Raw genomic sequence first — 23,750 nt, 5'->3', positions numbered from 1 at the left:
GGAGTCAAGTGCTTGTTACGGGTTGGTGGCTGTGGCTTGGCCTTACTCCAGAACAAGTCCTTCGCCGGCGTGGGTTCAACTTAACTCCGCACAATAACACTGTTGATGGAAAAGCAAATCAGTGTAGCTTGGTTTGACCTGGCAGGGCCAAAAGTGTTAGTGGAAAAACAGCAAATGTTGTTTACTTTAATTTTTGGTTGCTTGTTTGTCTGATCTACTGAACAAATGGCACTAAATATTTGCACAAGCAGGCTTGTAACCATGGCTACAGAGGAAGCCAGATAACCAAATGGCGCATTCAAAATAACAAAAATGTAATCAGCCCATTTCTGATCAATACAACTTAATTACAATGACGATTACTGAAGATATCCTGAGTAACAAACAATATTCATCACATCGCAGTAGACAGACTTACCAGGTATTCATTACCGTATGCTGCCTTTCTGAAGCATGAGTAATGTTATTTCTCTAAACCAATTCAACCATCTTAGAGCATACTGAACACAAACTAACATTATAACTGTGTAGGAGACACTACTTTGATAAATATCTGATAATTAATCACTGGCGATTAATTTACACTCGTTTACAGGGCACCACCTCCGATATTTGAATTGTAAAACTAATCTCGGAGGTAATTAGTTAAAATATCAACTGTCCAAGTTTGGTAGACAGATAAATCATCAATCTCAAGTGAATCTTGTTTAATTTCAATGTCTATTTGCTCCTATTCTGAAGCAGTGAATTCTTTCCAGGATCCCATCGATTTCCTACTTCAAATTAAACGTGCACAGAGAACGACATAAGATTAAATATGTTTATTAACTAAATAAATGCAGATTAAATGACATGAGATAATGATTCAAATGGGTAACAAAGTAACAGAAAGTGTGAAGACTGGAATGAATTATTGATTGGATGGATTCAGACAATGGTGGATCTTAACATGGAACCGTAAATTCGCAACTACGGAATTAATTTCTAACAAAATTATATGGGAGATGTTTTGGATTTATGATATATATTCGAAGCTTTCACAAACACCAACTCTGATTTCATTCACATGTGACTCTTGTCGTGTGTGGAGTTCTTAGCCTACTTTTGTTTGAAGAGGGGAGATGATCCAGAATCCGGACTCTCTGGGTCAGCTTAGATGCAGAAGCCGCGTCTGTCCAGCCGCTGGGTGATGACAAAAACGGCTTCCCCTGGTGACGTATTTGCCGGCACAGCTGGGATTCCGTCTGAGCTCTTTGCAGCCTGTCGGCTTTGGAACCGCTGGAATGTGATGTCGTCTCGGATCGAACTTCCTCTGCCCAGCGAAGTGTCTCGCTTGGGAGCGCTGCAGGCGGTTTCGGGCGCGGTTGATTAACAATTCTGTTCTGCTGTAGACTATGTTTCTTCACGGCTTCTTGAGCAGTTTAACTGCACCGACTTCGTGATGGCTTAAGAATTATCAGAGTCTCGATAGAATTGGTGATTACGGAGCTCCGAATATATATTGAATTGACTTCTTGCGTAAAAATAACTGGGAAAGAAACGCCGGCCGGACGAGCTTTCTTCGTTACTAAATACAAGAAAACAAAAATAGTTTCTTTGGCTTTAAGTACGATACTCTAACAGTAAGAAAAATATCACAAACATAAAAGAATCAATTTCTTTCTTGCTCAAATTTCAAAGAAAAATCTTTTCAGAATAAAAGAGCTTCACCGGGAGAGGTATCTCACAAGTGGCTCAAATCTCTGGAGGTTACTAAGTATCAGAGCTTCAAAAATCTAGCAAAGTACGGAAATTAACTTGGAAAAATAAGAAGTTGCGCGTACTAAAAATTAAAGTAAGTACGACGGTAGCAAACAAAAAGCAAGCGTGTAAGAGTTTCAGCGATTACAAGAGAGAAGAGTTTTTCAAGAGAAGAGTGCAAAGAGCAGCGGGATACATGAGCTTTTAATGTTTAAACCGGGGGCGGAACTGAGGGCGGAATCGGGCGGCCTGGTCACGTTGTTTCCTCCGGCGATGTCATAGCTCATGTTACCGATTTCTTACTTGTTGAATCAAACTAATGATTTGATAAAGTTTTAAATCGCAACTGACTATGTGCTGAAATCCACCATGGTCTCACATTAACAATTGTTATAAGAATATAAAAGAACACAACTGAAGTTGCCTAATAGGCAAAAGAGAAACTATTGGTTAGAATAAAACACAAACACAAGCACATAATCATCAAAGGCACTAATGGCTTAAGAATATCTCGTACAGTGACAGCTTATACTTTCCAGACAGGTATCAGATTTGAAAGAAAGTCTAAATACTTAGAAATAGATGATAAAATAGAACATTTCATTAGTATTGGCCTTTGAAATTATACCAAAACTTACCAGGAGGTGGTTCTCTAGCTCCACCAGAATATTGACATTAACCCTGTTATTCTTAACAGAAGTTTTCTTTAACTACCACAAATGAGAGACAGAGCATGTTTGAGGTCTCATCAAGCTAGTTAAAGATATACTGTTAAAAAGAAAATGAGTTTGTAATCCAATGCTCTTTCAGTATTACAGGAGAAATCAAGGCTTTTGGTTTCTTTACAATGAATGTGGGGACACCCTGCTGTGTTCGAGCGTCATAACTTATTGGATGACATCTTAATAGTACATGCCAGATGTGGGCCTGGCCATTTGTTGACCAGCACGGTTGTAACCAGGGATAAACCTGATGATCTCCAGTGATTGAATAGGCACTGAATGTAAACAGTCTGTGGAAGAGTAGACAGGTACTGATGTTACCCAGATGTTGATTGAGTCCTTTCTGAGCCTGATTGTCCAAAGGTTTGTTATAAAAGCTCTAATAAGGCCAAAGTAAGAGAGAGAGGGCAATAAAAGGGGTCAGGACTCTCCCTAGGCGGGGGAAGGAACAGAATCAGGAGGTTATCTGGTGATTCCACTCGAGAACTCAGCAGACTGTTCTTTCTCGCAGGCGAAAATGCATATAGCTGGATCACATGCCGTTTTGTCAATAGTATAGTGTCAAAGAAAAGGGGGCAAAGGAAGGATAGTATCCAGGCCACCACAATATGGCAGGGAGTAGGTGAGAGGTGAGATGGACACTGACATGCCACTCACACCTCCTGTGGTGAGAGAAACAGAGGACGATGGCTGGTTCCTGCAACTGCCCGGTCACTTGAAAGCCACTTTTGCTAAACAGTAGCCATAAAGACAAAGCCAAACACTGGAGTTAGCACCAAACACTGTGCCTGCACAGGGGAGGGGCACTGCCCAGTACGCACTGCACAAGGGAAGGGGGCTGCCAGCAGCGAATGCATGAGAATTATTGACACTTCTCAGACTTGGCAATCATTACCATGGCAATGATTGGTTGTGTTGATCTGGGAGCGGTGGATTCTTGCAAATCAAATTACAGCCACTGGATGGACCCACAGACAGTGGATTTTTACACAGCAGACCTGTATCTCATTCTACTGTCAGATCATAATATCAATTTTAGCAAATATATGAAAAAAATAGTTACAGACTACACGTGTCCTTAGTTTGTCTGCAAAACACCAAGCAAGGCAAGAGACGAGATGTTGAAATTAATGATATTCTTTTGATGCCGTTGCTTTTCCCTTTGTCTTACTCAAGGGTGAAAAACCTTTTTTGATGGGTGATTTTGTCTTACCATAACACACCATGTTTGACTAGCATCTGTTGATCAAAGATGACATTTAGATGACGCTGCTTGTTGCACCCTATATCCATTCTGCACACATATAAGAGACTTTGAAGACTGAGGTGTAGGTTGGTGTTGTAGATCCCAGTTTGAATAAAACTGAAGTCATGACCTGCTTCGTTAGAATTTTTTTTTTTTTTTTTACATCCTTGTTTTTACATTACGCTCAGAAAGCAGCAGCAGAAAATGTTTCCAGAGTCAGTGTGAACAGCTCATAATTTAAATCCATTTGGAAGAGCTCCAGATTGTCTGTGGGGAGGTAACCTCATTTAGTTTCTGTCTGCTCATTTCTCTGCATGTGATTGAAAATCTCTGCTGACTGGCTGTCAGGTAAGGGCTGATCGATGAGTGATGTCAGGACTGGTGACAGTTTGAAGCTTCAAGATAACAATAGGTAAAGGAGGAATATTTTTCTCACCCGAACATTTTCATGTCAAAGTTACTGAAAGCTGAATTCCAAGCATACTAAAGCAGCATGTGGTTTTGATGTAAAACCCTTCAGCAGGGTTTTACACCCTGACCTGCCTGCATTCTTTGTGTGAGACTTGAGGATCAGGGCTAAATCATCCCCGGCTGACACTAGAATATTGTGGTATACATGTGTGCCTGCATAAATATATCATGTCAGTAGGTGGCAGTGTCACTCCATGTAATCCATGCATTGCGGATATTCTGGGCACTTGTATCTGACCTCTGAGTAGTAAATACAGCTGGTAAATACGGTTCCTTTTAAGGATTCGAGTCATTATGAGTCACTCACTAAATTGAACCGGGTTGTGCGAGTAACTTGAGTCACTTGAGTCAGTATTGTCTAATCACCATGGAAACTCAGTCTATTTGTCTCTTAACCACTAACGTAGTAAAAAACACAATGCAATAAAACATTATATACATGATTGGAAAAATAAAAGAGATACTCAAATAAAATAAAATAAAACAAAAAAATAAATAAATAAATAAATAATGAAGTACTGAGGTAGGAATGGTGTAAATGGATAAAGTTCCCAAATAGAGATAATAATAGCCTACTTAGAATATACTACTTAATATCATATATAATATTTATATATGAATTATTTTATTTTGCAAAGATCAATCGACCTAATTTCATCTTATTATGCTACATCTTTACACCAAACCTACAGTAGCCTAGGCTACCTGCAGAACATTGTGTAACATTATGTTATTTCAGAAGTGGAAGAATGGCTTCTGTTGTACTATGACAGGGATGTGCTTTTCACGCAGACTCAAGGAAGAGACTTCACTCGCTCACGAGCCGCGATGCCGGAAACACAGCCGACTTGTAGCTGACGATCCTCGATGCCGGGAACACAGCCGACTCATAGCTCGCGAGCCTCAATGCCAGTAGCTAGTAGCTCGTAGCAAGTTCGTAGCTAATAGCTCATAGCTCGTAGCAAGCTTGTAGCAAGCTCTAGCTAGTTGCACGTAGCAAGCCCAGGGCTAGTGGGCTACAAGTTTGCTATGTATACGGCTCTGCGTGACGCTATGTATCATTTTAGATTTGATTATAGTAGGACTCAAGTTATTCGAGTTAATGATACTAGAGATTCGCAACTCATGGGTTATTTTAATGACCCGGGTTAAAGATTCGAATGAGTCATGATTCAGACAACTCTAGAAGTAAACACCATCCCTTTGAACTAGTTTGCCTGCTAGCTTTCTATTCATTCTTACAATACAACAAATATCTCCCTTAATCTTTAAACATGTGCTTTTGGGATGCATGATAGCAATACCCAGTATCCGTGGTGTGGATGTTGTAGTTTCTGGGCTCTCTTCCTCAAAGGTGTCGGCGTGTAGTTTGATGATAAAAGAATTCTGTGGAGGCAAGGCTGGGTAGAACGATAGAGCAATCTTTATTGAAACAGTTCTTCAAGCCAGCGTCCGAATTCAGAGTGTGGCCGCCCTCTGGAGTTCTCAAATCTATGGCGAAGGTAATGCCAAACGGCTTCGCCCTCTGCTCTATCAGAAGTCCTATCAAACCCTCGATCTTAGGAGATCTAAAATGTCACCCCCTGATTCTCTACTCGTGGGATCCCTCTTAAAGTCCCTTGGGCTGTACCTGCCTACTTCTAATTGGTCCCTGTGGTGGGTTGAGGGTCCATCTAGCCAATCGACTAGAAAAGGAGGTGGTCTATTTCCCTGCCCATCTCCCATAGATGACTAAATCTGTTACTGTCACTCCTTGGGTCTTGTACTCCAAAATTACCTAAATGATCCCTCTATCCTTTCCTGGACATGTACACATTTAGATATCTTCCTCCATCTGACATAGGAGTCAGGCTCCGTTTTAGTCCCTATAGTGGCCTTGTCTCCTGCTAACCTTTGACCCACACACAGCTGAATGCTGACTCCAAGGTCCCTTGGAGCAGTGAGCCCTGTATTGTCTACATTCCCTAACTCACACAAGGAGGAGGAACAGGTTAAATTTAAACTGAGTTGAATTAAAGGCTCCAAATGTGTTGCAGTCCAGAAACGTCAATGGTATTGGTTACATTTGATTTACGAAATAGCCTAAAACAAGTGTACTGAATTGAGTGAGTACTCAGCTGATACCACTATCAAGTACAATTAATTTACTTTCTATGAGTAGGACTGTCATCCAAGTAAAATGTGTTTATATTTGAGCTTGTGATGAAGGAAAATCCTCATTTGGTAGCTGACTTAAATTTATTCATTCAAGTCTATTCATTGTGATGATTATAGCAACCTCTGATCAACCAATTATTTAAAATCTCAATAAATATGGTGAAAATTATCAGCTTCCAGTGAGCCACACCCATTTCCACTTTAGACGACACCAACTTTTGCCTTAAGCCCGCTCCAAATACAGAAACAGATACAGACAGTTTGATGGCCATTTTGAGGGGGTCTCGGGGGGATGCACCCTCCTTGGCAGCAAATGTGCTGCCATTAATTAAAAGAACCCCCCCCCCCCCCACTCCATTCCCTCTTAGCAGAGAGAGTGCAGGGACTGTGAGTTGGGTCTTATAGGTAAATATGTTACTCTACTCTACCTGAATCTCTGAGAGACCTCTTCCCAAGAACAACTATTTCTACATTCACACTATGGGTAACAAAGTTACCAAATGGTCCAAGCATGGCCACTGGCACTGTTGAGTCACTGTTGGAATTCTGGCAAGCTAAATTTTGATTTGTGTGTTGTCATACCCATCACAAAGCAGCATGTATCAGGCATCAGTATTTGGTTCACATTGCCAGCTTACACTGATAATTAATTGTAGTCACAATTGTAGTTATTTGTCACAGGTCGTCTGAATGCACCTTTCAAATATAAAGATGACGCCCAAAAGACCAAAAAGGAAAGAAATGGAGAGTTAACTTCAATTTTTGTCTTAAATGTAGCTTAGCCTTGCAGAAGCCATCAAAGATACAACTGCTGAAATGTGAGAAGATCTAACAGTCAGCTCATTATCTGCTCCATCATTAAAACATTTTTCTTTTCTGAGGAAAGACTAAATAACATTTGCCAGCATTCATTTCATCAATACCAAGGAACCACCAAGTGAGCCCAACAGGTAGTGGGGAGTAACATTGATAATATGAATATGTGCACCATGGAGGCTCTGACCTTGTCACTACCCACAAGACAATACCAAACTCAGTAAAGCAGGGTGTGGGGAGTGACGATAATAATAACTTGCATACAGTAGATTAGTGGGATGTCCAGTATGTTGCAGTGGGCTTGAGCCGACTGTCTGAAGAAGCTTGCCAGCTTTGCTCATCTGAACAGACCTACAGCAATTCCCACTTAAACTGTGGTAAGTGGCTAAATATGTCAATGATACATATATAGTATGTTGCAGTATTATTTTTCAAGTTGTTTAAGATATTAGTGGTAAGTAAAATCTAGTGGATAAGAGCTCTTAGAAGCAACCAAGTATTTGTGGTTACGTTGCCTGAAAAAGTAAATACAGCTGGAAGGTTAAAGACTTTTTATGGACAAATCGATAAAAACTGCAAGTGAACTGTGCTGAGCTCCTGCAGCATCCTGTCCACTGCTTAATTGCCACACACACAGTTAAGCAGTGTGAGTGTGTGTGTGTGTGTGTGTGTGTGTGTGTGTGTGTGTGTGTGTGTGTGTGTGGGTGTGTGTGTGTGTGTGTACGTGGGTGGGTGGGTCCAGCCTCAGGATCTCTGAAGGAGAGAATGTGAATCTTTTTGCCCTCGTCTTTCTGCTGTCAAACCAACTTTTCAGACACATCTGACATCTCCACAACTTTGCTCCAGTGACTAGAGCATTACTGTGTGTGCTTGTGTGTGTGTTGATGAATGCTTGGTTGAGCCACAGTTTATGGTATGTCACTCTGTTTCTTACACAGAATTCTCCAGTGAGTCCAGTCAGGGTCACTTTCTCCATGTCTGTCAGTCTTGATTAAGAGTGTGCGGGAACATTCAACATATTACTAACTTTTAGCTTCACTGTTTGTCTCCTGTTGGAGCGATTAAAACTCCACTCGAGTCTCTGCCAAAATGAGATGCAGTTTTCTTGAGAACCTGGAGACTCACTTCAACATTACTTAAAAGAACCAGCACTGAAGGATTCAGCTGAGCTCAGTGTGAAGTGTTCATTTGACTTGTGGGGAACTGAAATGAGGCTTTACAGAGTCCATTAATATCTGTTTGTGAATGGCTGTGCAGATCATAAGTCGTTCTGGTCTTCACATGTGCATTCCTCTTCTTTCACAGCAACCTTTTACACTCATTCATTTATTCATTCATTCATAGCTTTTACTTTATATAGCGTTAACATTTCTGCAAACCACAGATACAATGAAAGTTGGCATTTGTACCGAATGTGGCATATGACATTCACATGACATGCTTATGGGGGGGTGGAGGTAGCATTATTGCAAGCCAACAATGCTGCAGTCAAACAGCCAACCACAGGTCGACTCTGTGGAGAGATTTCCAGACATCTCTCTAGTGACAAAACCAAATGTTTGGTGAATTCGCCAGCTGTTTTTATGGAGACCAGAAAGGTTGGCTACTTTAAGCCATACCACAATGTTTTCCTGAGTGCCTAACCTAAGTAGACCATAAGAACACCATTGTGATGAGAGAGAAATAGATAATTAAACCCAAACAAATGGATGCAACATAAAGAAATGTAACTTTTGCGGTTTTGCAGAAATGTCCTAAGCTAACATTTATTCTGGTGATTGGGTTTTCAGCTGGTTCACTGAAAACTGCATCTGAACCCCAAAACAGTGCCCTATATTTTTAAGCAGGTTTCAAATGTGGAAATCCCATCAGTGCAGTCATCCTTAAGCCTTCACAGATGTAAAATTTATTGTAGACCCAGACGTAAAAGACATTTTTCTGATGGTTAGAATTGATTCAGTTAATTAACAGAAGTTTCTGTCAACTCTTTGTGAAACAACAATCTGAGGTATTGAAACAAGACTTCACTGATCTGTTGAACAAAGTCAGATCTCTTGATACTGTGGTTTTTGACAGTGGCCCTCTACCACCTGTCTGTAGAAGGTGATGAGAGATTCAGCAGGTTGTTGATGTTGAACAGATGGCTCAAAGCTACATGTGCCGCTCAATCAGTGAACTTTATTGACAATTTTAACATTTTCTGGGAATGCAGACACCTCTTTAAGGCAGATGGATTCTGTCTCAACAAGTCAGGAGTAAGGTTGTTAACCTCCAACATATTCTACTCAGTGCACCACACACCAGTTCCTCCCTTCAAGGACAGCAGGCAAGACAAACCAAAACAACTGATAAGACAGCCCTTGGAAGGAGAAATACTTGTGCCTCAGATAAGCTTCGAACAGACAAGTCAGCTGTGCCAGGAGGAGGAGTCCTTGCTGCCATCTTCGCCCCGCAAGGAGGAGTCCCCCCCAGTCACAACAAGAGGGAACATCCACTCTCCACCAAGCCCAACCAACTCTCTGCCCTCTCCAGCCAGCCTCAGCCTCTCCCCCTCTTCCCCCCTCCTCAATTTCACTACTGGTGATTCTTGTAAAATGTAAATACAGAACACATCATCTTCTCGGGTTCGGTAAAGGTTTAATAGAATTTTATTTCTGACATTGTGATGTATTAATTTCACTGTCTGCAGTTATTCCAGGAAAGTTTAATGAAGGGCTGCTGGACAGGATCTTTACTACTACTTTAGCTACGTTGAATGTGTACACACACACACGCACACATCTCTCTGTCTGATGAAGGTCTACATACAGTATATTTTTTCCTTCGAAGAAGTTCACACAAATCGTAAATATCCATTCATTTAATCACACATACATTCACTCATGATAAAAATAATAATAATAATGATGATAATATTAAGAAACTTTATTGATATAGCACTTTTTAAAAACACTGTTTACAAAGTGCTTGACGAAACAAAGCAGAAGTAGAACAAACATAATAGTGTAAAATTGCCATCACTTACTTATAAATTCATTCAGTCAGTTAGCAGACCTGCCAATATGTACATATTTTTTGTACTCGGTACGCATTTTGACCATTCAGTATGCTTGTACGCATTGCTGCTCTCTAGGTACGCATTTTGTTGCATCTCGCAGTTCGCTGGTTTCAGTTTCTATGCAAATCTGTGAAGTTGATTCTGCCACTGAGCCACAACAATCTGCGTGTAAGTGGATTGAAAAGCTTTTGGCCAATCAGAGCGCTGCATTTTAACACCCTCTCCCACTTGCCCCTCCTACCAAATGCTCCGCGCGTTCAATTCAATTCAATTCAGTGCCTCAAGCAAGCCAGGCTGGCCGGATAACTGATCCCTCTTCGACTGCTTGCTGTCACAGCCAATGCAAACAGTATTGAAAAGGTAAAATTAAGACGTTGAGTTTACCCAATGGTGTTGTTAACCACTCTTCAATGGTAACATTCATCGATCATTGTGTGTGTGTTGCAAATAGTAGGCTAACCGTAACGTTTCCCTGAATCCATTACTGTTCCCGTTAGTGTGTGTGTGTGTGTGTGTATTGTTGTGAAATCATCCATTCATCAGTTCATTCATGCATCATATTATTATTATTAAATTATTGAATTATTGTATCTTGAATAAGCAGCTGTTCTCTCTGCCTCATCTCTCTGTCACACACCTGTGATGATGTCACCGAACAGCAGATAATTGCTGCTAATCATCTCAGATTCCTATGCTCCGGTGTTCTGCACAGAGTCACTGTAGTAACGGGATGATTACACCCTCAGACACAAAAACAGAATCATGATCACCAGCTCTGTTACATCCTGGAACCATCTTTTCCTCTTCTCCATCTCTTAAAACATCACTCCAACTTCACCTGATGCTCCACCCACTTTATCAGAAACACTACACAGAGCGGTTAACAGCCAACCTCCGATTGGACAAGGGAGGGACCAGTGACCAAGGAACTTAAAAGAGAAGGAAGGATAATTGCATCACTGAATCTGTCTGTGGTGTCGGCTGTATTGAAGTCAATGGGAGATCCTATTTCTTCCGATAAAAAGCAATGTGTACAGAAATTGAAAGCACACACTTCAGACAGTAGGTAAACAACTGATTTTATTTTTATCGACACTTTGTTCGTTATTCGACTTTGTGTACAAAAGGCTCAGTGTAATAGTAGTCTCAGCAGTAATAGAATTCAGTCAGACCTGCCCCGTTTGATAGATTATTATCAAGCCTCTCAATCATTTTTGGAAGAAAATCAGTCATTAACTCACTTTCTCAACTATCAAATGAAGTCAGAAGCTGTAGATATGTTGGGTTGTAGTAATGTTTAGCTTTGCTTAGAATGATCATCTTTTCTGTGCTTATCACCTGAACATTATAAGATCATTCACTGCTGTTTCTCTGTTTATGGAGCAATAAATAAATACATTTATTTTTAATCCCTGCATTACTCTCAAGACGGTCAATAATTTATTATAGTTATAGTTACAATTGGATCACTGTGGCGCTTTAATTCTGAGCGATCATTTCTTAAAGGATAATTTCGGTCGATTTCAACATGCAACTTTATTGCTCAAGCTACCCTTGACTTGCCAGTACCGAAGACGCGAACATTTTTGGTCCAACCCTTACAGGGCTCCTTGAACAGAGACTTAGCATTGACAGCTAACCCATGGGGGCAGAACTTTACACTGTGTTTTAAGCATCTTAACATGTATGATGGGTATGACTCAAAATGAATTAAAAAAAAAAGTGGTTACAACAGTGTGTTTGTGCAAGCAGCCACATACCGGTTTGTTTACAGCCCTGTCTTCTGGTAGTCCAAACAAGACCAAAAATGTTCTCGTCTTCAGTACTGGCAATTGAAGGGTAGCTTCAGCAGTAAAGCTGCATGTTGAATCGACCAAAATTATCCTTTAAAAGAACCCTCAATGTTTTTTACATTTTCTGTGTACACAGAGACCCGAGTGCCCAAACATATCTCCATCAGTATTTTGAATATATTGTTCTAAAATCTGAAAGCCGTTTATTTTCTAAACACATCCACGCACACTGCATCATGCAGCATGGGGCTGCATGTTGTATTACAGAGTAAATAGAGACACAGACGACATTTATACACTCACACACATGCAGTATATACACACACAGTCCTTACCCAGAGGACATGAACAAACAACCACATACTGAGTTCAGGGAGTGTTTACTGACCTGGCCTTCTGTGTGTGTGTGTGTGTGTGTGTGTGTGTGTGTGCGCGCGTGTGTGTGGGTCACAGAGTGAATAAGGTGTTCTTTATGCAGCTCTCACACTGCATCTCAGCATATGGAAACAAAAAGAGCAACCCACTGAATTAATTCTTGATTCAGTTGATTAAGTTTCTTTGATCCTCAAAGCTTTGTCATCCATCGATTGGACAAATGAATACAAGGAATCTAAGTACACAGGGAAATACAATTCTACTGTTGGTACTCATCTGTACTGTATCAGCAACAATAGACTACAAAATAACTCCCCCTGTATGCAAAGCAAGAGACAGGCTTTTAGCAGTTTGAGGAGAAGTTGAAATATGATCCAGTATGAGTAATACATAAGATTCAATATTCATCAGACACCAAACATGGGTACAGCACTTTTGCAAGATGACTTTATGACCCATTTTGCTTTTGAATCACAGCCTCTTTACTCTGAGCTCCACTTTCATTAACATCAGCCTGAGGTTTACATTAACATTTACAAAGAGCAACACACTTTGACAGCACATGATGCATACCAAAACATTCATACTCATTGTTTTATAATAGCAGTATGTTAACATGTCATCTAGTTAATGCACACAGCTCAGAGAAGATGGAAAACATTTGCTTGGCCTGACGCCAGAGTCACACACCACTGTGAAATTTAAGTGACAAAGCTCAAAATTTCAATGCAACATTCTTGGACAGAACATTAAGAGAAGAAACTAAACTAAAACTCTCTCTTTGATTTCGACCACCTTTGAATTGTCACTTCTGTTAATTTACTCGATGTGACAGTTATGCATAGTCCCTTTGAACAAAAGTAATTTAAAATGTTAAACAACTGCAAATAAAGTGAAACGAAGGAGTTCAGCCTACATATAGATGAAACATGAACTAAATTCTCAAAGCTGATTTTCATGAGGACTAGAGGACAGAACTTTTACACTCACACTAAAAGATTCTAAGTCATCGGGGCTGACTCACTGAGGCAGAACAAGTGCTTGGTATGAAAGATGGGGCAATTTCTTATTTCCTATGCCAAATATTATGAGTTGGAATTTATTTTGTACAGTGTATCATAAACTATAGAACAGAAAGACACCTACGCCAGAATCCTGTACATTGATTTCAGCTCAGCATTCAATACCATCAACCCCCAGAAACTAATGGAGAAACTCCTCCTATTTGGCCTGAACACCGCCACATGCCTCTGGATCCAGGTCTTTCTAACAGAGAGACCTCAGTCTGTCCGTGTCGGAAATAACACTTCCAACTCCATCACGCTGAGCACAGGATCTCCTCAAGGTTGTGTACTAAGTCCTTTGTTGTTTACACTTCTAACACATGACTGTGCATCCAGACACGAGGGGAACCAGATCATCAGGTTCGCAGGTGACATCACAGTGGTGGGACTAATTCATAGAAATGAGGAATCAATGTACAGGGAAGAAGTTAAACACCTAGAGGGTTGATTCAGAGAAAATGATCTGGTGCTCAATGCGTACAAAACAAAGGAGATGATCATAGACTTCTGGAGGTCACAGCCTGAGCACGCTCCTCTCAGCATCAGTGGCCGCACAGTGGAGAGAGTGGAGAACATCAAGTTCCTCGGAGTGCAGGTCTCATAGGACCTAAGCTGGAATAAAAACACCTCAGGGATCATGAAACAGGCCCAGCGGAGACTGTATTTCATGAGGAAGCTGAAACAAGCCTCTCTTCCCACCAGCATCCTCAAGACTTTCTACTATGGTGTGGTGGAGAGTGTTCTGACGTATTGTATCTCGACATGGGACTCCAGCTGCAGTATATCAAACAAAGAAGACCTGCAAAGAATAGTGAGAGGAGCTGAGAGGGTCATCGGAGTTTCCCTCCCCTCCATCCATGAACTCTTCCAAAGCTGCTGCAGGAGCAGAGCACTGAACATCGTCAGGGACGCCTCCCACCCTCTCCACACATTCTTTGAACTGCTCCCATCAGGAAAACGGTTCCGAAGTCATAAAGGCCGAAATAACAGACATTTCAACAGCTTCCTTCAACAAGCTGTAGATGGATGAACTGCTGATCTGGAGCATGTGCACTGATGTACTTCACGAGCCCTTAGTCATAGTCTTAGTTTTAAATGATTATATTTATATATTGTGTGTTATTTATTGTCTTCTGTTATTGATTCTGGAGAAATGTTATCTCATTTTTGCTGGGCTGCTTTGTTGGTACAACAAAATGACAATAAAGCTTTGATTGATTGATTGATTGATTGATTTGTAGTAATAGAATGAGCAATAGTAGATATAACAGTATTACAAGTCATTCTATTTAATAGTATTGTAGCAACAGTTGTGGTATCAGAGATTTAATTATTATTATTTATTAAGCAATATTAGCAGTATTGTTGTGTTGGTATTACTGCAGTATTTGTTCATTGTGTTTCCCTCAAACGTCTTGCTTGTTGTGATAATCACTGTCCTTTTCGTTATAATAAGTAATTATTATGAGTGCTGTCTTCATTAACTTTCTGCAGACCTCCCTGTTTTTTCCTCATGTCCTCTGGGGGAAAAAATAAAAAGAGGCTCTTTGCCCATTTGAAGGCTGTGAACAAGGCCACATCTTCTCTTGCCTTGCTGCTATATGCCAACTACATCTGAATACAAAGCAACTGCATGAGGGATTTCTGCTTCCAACATTTTCTGGGCCGCTTAGACAGAGAAAAAACTGAAGATGAGTCAGAGAGTAAGTACGTCTGAAACCAACTTAATTGATCCACGGAGTCCATTTAGTTCAGTGAGAACTGTGAAGGAGATGAAATTCAACAACTCAATGAAAAAAGCAGACTGTGGTGCAGCTGCATCATTTGCAGCAGGTGTAAAGTGGATTTAGAACAATCATTTTCAATGCATGTCTGATGTCAGCTACTGCCACTAAGAGCTGAAGCTGCATGAAAAAGTAATAGTTGAACCTATTACAGAAGCAGTTACAAAGTGACAGTAGTAGCAATCAAATCAAATCAAATGCATTTTATATATATTGCCCAAATTCACAATCACATTACATCAATGGGAATGGAAAAAAAAAAAACGTTTAACAGTGGGAAGAAAAAAGACGATGGAAGAAACCTCAGAAAGAGCCACAGAGGTATAGAAGTAGTAGCAGCAGTGGCTGTGAGAGAAGTACCAGAGGCAGTTATTGAAGTAGCAGCAGCAGAAAAAAAAGCGTTAGCATCATCATTCAAGACAATAGTAGCAACAGCAGTAAATGCATGTTTCACTTTATTGAAGATGTTTCCTTCTCATCCAAGAGGCTTCTTCAGTTCTATCTAAGTGGAGGGGAGTTACAGGCTTTTAAACTCTTTGTGCGAGTGTCCTTACAGAGTCGTTACTGACATGTTTGAGCTCTGAGTTTCCGAGTCGTTAGGGCCACTTGTGGGTTGTTGGTCCAACTGGCCTTCATGTGGGTCACTAAGGCTAGGTGAGCCCAGGTGTGAATGGTTGTTAAGTTGTCTGGTGAGAGAACCCAGTACAGCATTGTAGGGGGGTGATAAGTATTGTCTTAGGTCACCTCCTCTGTTCAAAGACTGACGTTCCAGTTGGACATAGATGGATTCCTTTACTCCTATTTCAAACCATCTGTCTTCTCTGGCCAAGATGTTTACATTGTTGTCCTCAAAAGAATGATTTTTCTCCTTCAGATCTAAGTGGACAGCAGAGTCATGACCTGAGAAGTTGACCCTCCTGTGTTGTGCCGTTGGTTTATGGAGAGGTTGTTCTGTCTCCCCAGTGTACAAATCTGTGCAGTCCTGGCTGCATTAAACAGCATAAACTACATTACTCTGTTTACGTCTGGGAGTTTTGTCTCTGCCTCAGTGTGTTGGTATGTTTAAAGTGAACCAGGATATGATGTTTAATAAAGATCCTCCTGTGTTTCTCAGATCTTCCTGCGACATAGGGAATGACCATATTGTTACATTTTCTTGTCTCCTCCGTTCTGTCTGCCCTTGGTCTTTTAGTGGTTTTGACAAAGGTCCAGTTTTTGGTAGCCACAGGTTTTAAGTGCTCCTTCGATGTGTGTCTGTTCCTTCTCCTTCCCAATCTGACTTAGTGGGTCTCAGCCCGATGCCGGAATCTTGCGCCGATCCTCTCAGATGCCAAAAAGGGGTACAGTTTCACTGCGGCGCTGATGCGCCTCTGGAGGTAGTATCAGAGGCGCAGCATTGGCAAATCAAACCTGTGTCAATGGATAAGACGGCGGGATGGAACGGGGCATGTCAGTATGATGGTGTACATAGTCTGATAACTAAACAGATCCTTCACTAAACAAAATATAGAGAAATGTCCACAAAGCAATGTAACAGGACCAAACAACAGTAACGTAGTACATAGTCGTGTCTTTGGCAACTTATATGAGCAATAGCAACACTCATTAAGTGTTTGTCTCTTTTCACTGTTGTGTGGTTGTAGTTTCTGTCTCCGACAACTTGTATTGAATAACATCACTGTGACGGTCAGCCCTCCTGACTGAGACGTCAGTGAGCTTTGCACCAGTAAACGGCCTCCATTATAACTTCATTAATATGATTATGAACAGTTGGTAGGTTCATGTTTAGATTAACTGGTGGAAACTGGGGGAAACACGCTGAAAAAAACACACAGACGTCAACATCACGATGTGTACCTTCACACCTCTCTTAGATCTGCAGTTACTTGGTTCAGTGTGAACAAACAAATGCAGAGAATTGGTGAGAATTTGCTCCAGAGATAATACAGAGTCTCTGTGTGAATAGGGCTATTAGCATCAGCAGTGTTGGCACAGTTACCTTGAAAAAATATTGTATTACTGATAAGATACTGATAGATTACCTTATTGTATTACTGATTACTGATTACTTGTTTTTAAAAGTAACTAAGTTAGATTACACGTTACTTTATTAGTTACATTCGGCAGCTGCCAACAACACCCCTGCCACCTCAACATAAAAATGATAACCGGTTTTGCCAATACTCACTTTATTGGAAGTGCATTTTTAACAGTAACGCCAAGCTCAACATTGATAGTAGTAGGGATCTTTTTTATTATGGTTTATTTTTATTATATCTCAGTTCAGTTGAGCTCAGCAGCGAGCATGCTGGCCGGGAGTGGGACTGCCGCGACTCACACAGAGAACTGTGAAGACGTGATTCACGTTCGCACTGTGATTCGTTCATGATTCACGAACATACTGCACACAGAGTTGCTGAGGACGTGATTCTCGTTCACGTACTGTGCTGAAAGTGGCGCTGTGTCACTCACTCACTCACTCACTCAGGGCAGAGGAGTTGATTCACGTTCAGTAACCATACTGCTAAAATTAGCGCTGTGTTGCTAACATCCGTGTGGCATCACGTTAAGTGATTTTACTGCACAGTAAAAGTCACTCACGTTCGCGAACGTGATTCTCGTTCATGTTGATTCAGTGACAGCGCAAACGTGATTCATGTCCTCAACAGGTCGTTCGCGAACGAGGGACGCCAGGACGTGAATCACGTTCACGCTGTCTGTCACTCATGATTCGCGTCGCTGAGGACGTGATTCTCGTTCACTGTGCTGAAAGTGGCGCTGTGTCACTCTGTGTCCTTCTTTGTTAGCAGAGCTCACATTAGCCACACCTGGCCTGCTGTCATCAACAGTGTCAACAACTGTTTTTTCCGCCACTAGTTTTGTAGAAGTGTGTGCTGTACAGAGATGATTAATTAGATTAGAGTTGCTTACAACGGACGTAGACAAAAGAGATTAAAGTAGCGTCTGTTCTTCCACTTTGAAAATGCCAACTTTCCCTCCGGACTCGCCATTGCTGAAGCTCACCTCTGCTAGTTAGTGTGTGTGAGGTAGTGATGTGTGGATCGATACTGAAATATCGATACCTTCTGATACCAGATCTTTATGCTCAAAAATTGATTCTCAAATCAAAATATTGATACTTTTGATACTTCAGTCATTTGAGGTAATGTATATTATTAACAGGATCACAGTGGAAAGTAACTAAACTATTGAGATCTTGTCTAAATGGCTTGCGGTTGGTGGGAACTACTTTTTTCCGCCTGGGTAAGTGCGTAATGCGCAAGCGCAGCAGCACGCTGATCACTGTCTGTAGACACAATGGCAGAGGATCAACAGAGCCATGTGCGGAGCTATTTCAGCTCCACAAACAGCCAAGACGCGGTTTGTGATGTTTGTGGAAAAACAGTAAGGAGTTGTGTCAACACAACAAACCTTGTGAAATACCTCAGCTTAAACCCGAACACAGAATATGAGGCGGACAGAAGAGAAGAGAACAGTGTCAGGTGCTGCTGCTTGGGCAAGACAGACGTCTCTAGCGGAGTGCTTCGGTGCTGCAGACAGGCACCATCCAGGTACAGAGGAAGAAAATGTGGAGCTTTAAGCAGCACTAAGCACTGTTGCTGCTGAAGTTGTTCAAATTAATATATGGTTAGGAAATAACTAATATAATAAATACATGCTTCATCAAATAGCTGCACTAGTTCAGCTTGGAGTAATGATATGTGTATCACTGAGATAATCTCACATAGGCAAAAAAGCCTAGATTTATTCAGGTAAGGTTTTCTAAAGAATTGACCATTTAAAGTGGATTACAGAGACAAGGTGTCATTGAATTATACAGCAATTGCGATAAAACAGCCATGGTGAACAAAGAAAAATATATACTAGAAAAAACTGATACAAATTTGTATCTATAAAATATTTCTATTATTTACAATCAGTCTAGTTTGCTTTAACTGTACAAAGAATATTTTAAAATTTAGGTATTGACAAACTTGTGCAATTATTGTAGCATTTATTTATTTAATTAAATACTTTACTGGCAATTAAATTTGAATCGCCCAGTATTATAAAACAGGATGTGTTTGTATCCCCTTATTGTAGGCTATTTGGAGAGACTGCATACATAGTTGAATCTAATCTAATCTAGAGTAGCCCCATCATTAGTTTTGCCCTGTAATTTTAAAATAAATAAATAAATAAATTACTTTGATGTCTTGTGTTCTTTACGAAACTATGATTTAAAATACACTACTTTTTTTTAGATTTACCAGACACATTTTTTAAATAAACAGCTTTGTAGCTATTGTGGCTGAGAGACACAATTCATAATTTTTTAACAATGCAGTAGCATTTATTGAAAGCACAATGTAAGCGATGCTCATTATAATTGCGCAATAATGTGCTATTTACATCTTTAAAGATTTAGTCCACCCCCCCTCCTATTCTTACAAATGGTTGAGTCCACCCCACACTCTTTCCAACGGGCGGAGCTAGCAGCTGCAGCAGCGTGTGGACGGAGCCTGCTACTCACACCGTGCTTCGCGGGGTAAGAGGATACCACACATAGCTACATAAGTTACAACAACATACATCCCATTTACTAAAAGCGCCAGGTCCAGGCTGTCTGCAACATTTATCCTGCATTGTTCAAAAGCCTACTCAATTACGAGTGCTGTTACGCTAAGTTAAAAGCTACAGATAGTGACAGTCACAGACAGAGAGGAGAGGAGAAGACAGGACAGGACAGGACAAGAGCATTAACTCTCTAACTGTAAAACTGTATGTATTCTAACTCTCAGAGAGTTAGAATACATACAGTTTTGTGGCATAGTTGTCAGATGTTTGTTGACAATACAATAAATATATATTTTTGAGAAATTGTTTCATGTTAGATTATTCTTTAAGGTATTTCCTTTAGTTTTGGGATTGTTTGGAGCTTTTACCTCTTGTAAAGATATTTAATGGACTGTGGTGGAAGTTAGTGTTGTTGTATACAGGTATGGTAAGGACTAATACAGTATAATGCAATTATTGTAATTATCATTACTTTTGATTTTTTTAAAACATTTGATTTGAACATGCTGACATACCTGTCAACATTGGGATTTGAAAATAAGGGAAATCCTCTGCGAACCCCCCCCCCCCACACACACACACACAGAGAGAGATAGGTAACAATAAGTACAGTAATACCATAGCTTACAAGAAGTATTACCTTTTTCTTCATCAGAGCAGTGACTCTGGCCTTTGTATGTAGCTGGGTCATGGGCTGATAATGGACCTGACTCCACATGCATCTCACTGGTTCCTTCTCCTGCTCTTTCTCTCTCCTCTCCTCCTGTCTCTGTCCCTTCAACCTCTTCATCTCTCTCTCCTGTCTCATCCTCTGTTGAATTTTTAAAAGGAAAAGTCTAAGTATACTACTGAATCATGACCGAATATTTTAATGCCATGTTTAGTCACAATATTACTTATCTATCCAAACATCCATAAATATTATTGATGGATAATTCATACTGCGACTGAACATGGCCTTAAAATATTCTGATTCATTGCATGTCCTTTCATTTTGTTCGCCTCGGCTACAGTACAGTAGGTTACAGGTTAGTATCTCTATTGGCTATCTGTTGCATCTGTAGGCTAGTTCACTATTTTTCTCATTCTCTTAGCTTATTACAATTCTCACCTTTCCTCCTCTGCCTTTCTTGCTGCAACAAATGCATGGATTAAAGCAAAATATCTTTTGACTGAAACCCTTTTTCAAGCTGTAGCCAAGTCATATTTCCAATTTGTAATTTGTGAAACATGTTACAGGGCACGTTACTTGACACATGCAAAAATGACAAGATTTACAGCCTCACCCCACACCATGTCCTCTAATGCAGACATCAAGTTTAAATATTTGACCAACAGTGTTTTACAGGAGGATGCTCTGAACAGCTGTTCTATTCAGTTTTTTGTCTTTTCAATGTAATTTTCAATCAATGAAATCAAACTGTTCCTTTTTTTGCCAAGCTTCTCTCAAGATTTGCTCTTTCAAATAATCAACCATCTACAGAACTTTTCAGTACGCTATTTTTCTACTTCTTCTCATCATCATTATCATTTATCATCATTATTATTATTATTATTATTATTATTATTATTATTATTATTATTAATATTGTTAAACTGAGCCACTTATCGTTTAACAGAAAAATACATCATGCAAACAGCAACTTTTGCAGCCTTGTCAGTCTGATGGCGAGTTATCACCTTTCTGTCATCACTAACATACTGTTAATAATCAAAGAAGCTCTGAGGCTTTACATTTGTTCTATATGTTATAATACAAGATTTCAGCATTGAGCTACAATCAGGCTACATTCATGATTTTGTACAGTCAAACTAACCAAAAACTTCTTACTGATCAACATTATAAAGTTTCAGTAACCATGGTAACTCACGGTGCCAGAGGGGAGGGAGAGACGCTGGATGAAGTCGTTTACACAGATATACTGCGGACAAAGTCCAGACTACAGTTGTTATTTCACACATGTAGCACACAGCAGGAGACTCTCCGTTTCAGACGAGTTCTCAGGTGTTGACTAAACAACTAACTGATAACGTAGCTCCGATTCATTCAATTGCCATTCTAAAAATAGACCTTCAGTCACGTAGCGACCGTGTTTACTTTCGGTTTTAATGAAACGAAACTTAAGGAATTAACGACTCGAATCCCGCTTGAAGTTGTTGGGGGCTTGAATCCCGAATCTCACGAATCTTCATGCGTACTTGGGGCGCTACAACTACTGTACTGCCACCTGCTGGGCCGGAGGGAAAACACGGGAGATTTAAGGGAAAATATGTAAACGGGAAGACGGCGGGACAGATGATTAAAATAACGGAATTTCCCGGAAAAAACGGGAGGGTTGACAGGTATGCATGCTGACAGTGCAAGAGTGCAACACTGCGAGAAAGAGATAGAGAGAGAGAGAAAATAGCATAATCTGATATCTTTCATCTGGAAAAAGGCAGTTATCTGATTATGAGAAATCTGATAAACAAACTTAGATGTTTGCCTGATAATTAGTTTATTCATCGCATGTGTACATGTTAATTTGATTTCAATCATTTTGTTTTAAATCATTAGCATCATTAGTATCAGTAATATCAATAGGAGTAGCAGCAGTAATAGAAGTATTTGAGAGAAGTAATAACAGTAAGAGCAGCACTAGTATTAAAAGTATTAGTATCTGTAATTGGAGCAGTGGTAACAGTCTTAGCAGTAGCAGATGGTATTGTAATAATAACAAAACATGTTGAAGTGATACATTTACTGACTACAACATTGACAACAGTAGTTACATAAAAGGAGGTTACACATGTAGTTAGGGCTGAAACGATTCAACGAGTTACTCGATTATAAAAATTCCTCGAGGCAAAAACTCTGCCTCGAAGCCTCGTTAAATTCCTATGACGCGCACTATACGCGCAGAGATCTGATTGTTCCACACGGACCGTTGTTCAGGAAGCACACCAGCGCGTCATACATTTTCAATTTAGCTGGCTGGCACAATTTAGCTCTGTATTTGTAGTGATGTCGTGATGCGGTTTGACTAGATATGATGTTTAGCTTTGATGTTTTTAATCTCTTCAACCCGAGCTGCGCATGTTGCATTATACATGCGAGCATGCTAACCATGTAGCAACATATTAATGCAGCACACCAACTTAACGGGAAGAAGCTCGGCTAAACGCTCATGATAATCATTTTCACCTAATCGAAACTCAATTCCGACACCAAGCAACTAAAGGAGCACGTAGAAAAAACCACTAATGGCGCATGTCCGAAAAATCGGCGTTAGCGATTACGCTACTTCATGCTAATGCCACATACAGCATGTCATATGAAAGCTGGGACTCTACAAATTTCAACGGTATACGTCTCATCACTCTGCGCCCAAAACTCACTGAAACAGCCGCCGAAGAAGAGCAAAAATAAACATCACTTTATACAGACATGATCATGAATTATGTGCTACATTGGCTGTTTTGTGATTATAAACTCTGTTTGAGTGCATTACACCGCCTCAACCGGCTAATCCAATGTGTCTGTGTCACTTTGAAATGATTCCTGACAGTTCAGGATAAGTTTCAGTTCCAGGAGGACACGTATAATGTGGAGTAGGTAGGACCCTAGTCTTCCCACACAGTGTATTTGCCTCCTTGTGATTGGCGAATTAGTGTGATTATCATGGATTTGGGGACTGAAGACTGAAAAAGTCTTATTTATAATTTATTTATTTTATTTATTTATAATTGTTTTATTTACATGTATTTTTTTTTTTATAAATTGTACACATTGTGTACCTGTTTGGCTAGATATTTTATATTCATTCTTTGTTCTCAGGTGGGTAATTTGCAGAAGGTGCAATCCTTTTTTTGTAATGTTGTATGAAGAAAACAAAACCAAGGCCAAATGGCCTTTACTATTTAAGTTTGTATTCACAGTTTTACATGTTATACATGTTTTACAGTA

The 23,750-nt window shown here is 40.2% G+C and overlaps 1 protein-coding gene across 1 annotated transcript in view; it reads left to right on the top strand.

The window, feature by feature from the left end:
- dcc (DCC netrin 1 receptor) overlaps positions 1-23,750 on the top strand; it is a 474,778-nt gene that overhangs the window by 272,780 nt on the left and 178,248 nt on the right. The gene's annotated exons all lie outside the window — the stretch shown is intronic.

The sequence above is a fragment of the Sparus aurata genome, chromosome 12 (assembly GCF_900880675.1).
Source record: "Sparus aurata chromosome 12, fSpaAur1.1, whole genome shotgun sequence".
Taxonomy (NCBI): Eukaryota; Metazoa; Chordata; class Actinopteri; order Spariformes; family Sparidae; genus Sparus; species Sparus aurata.
The sequence above is the reverse complement of the archived record's forward strand: the minus strand, read 5'-3'. Positions and strand labels throughout refer to the sequence as shown.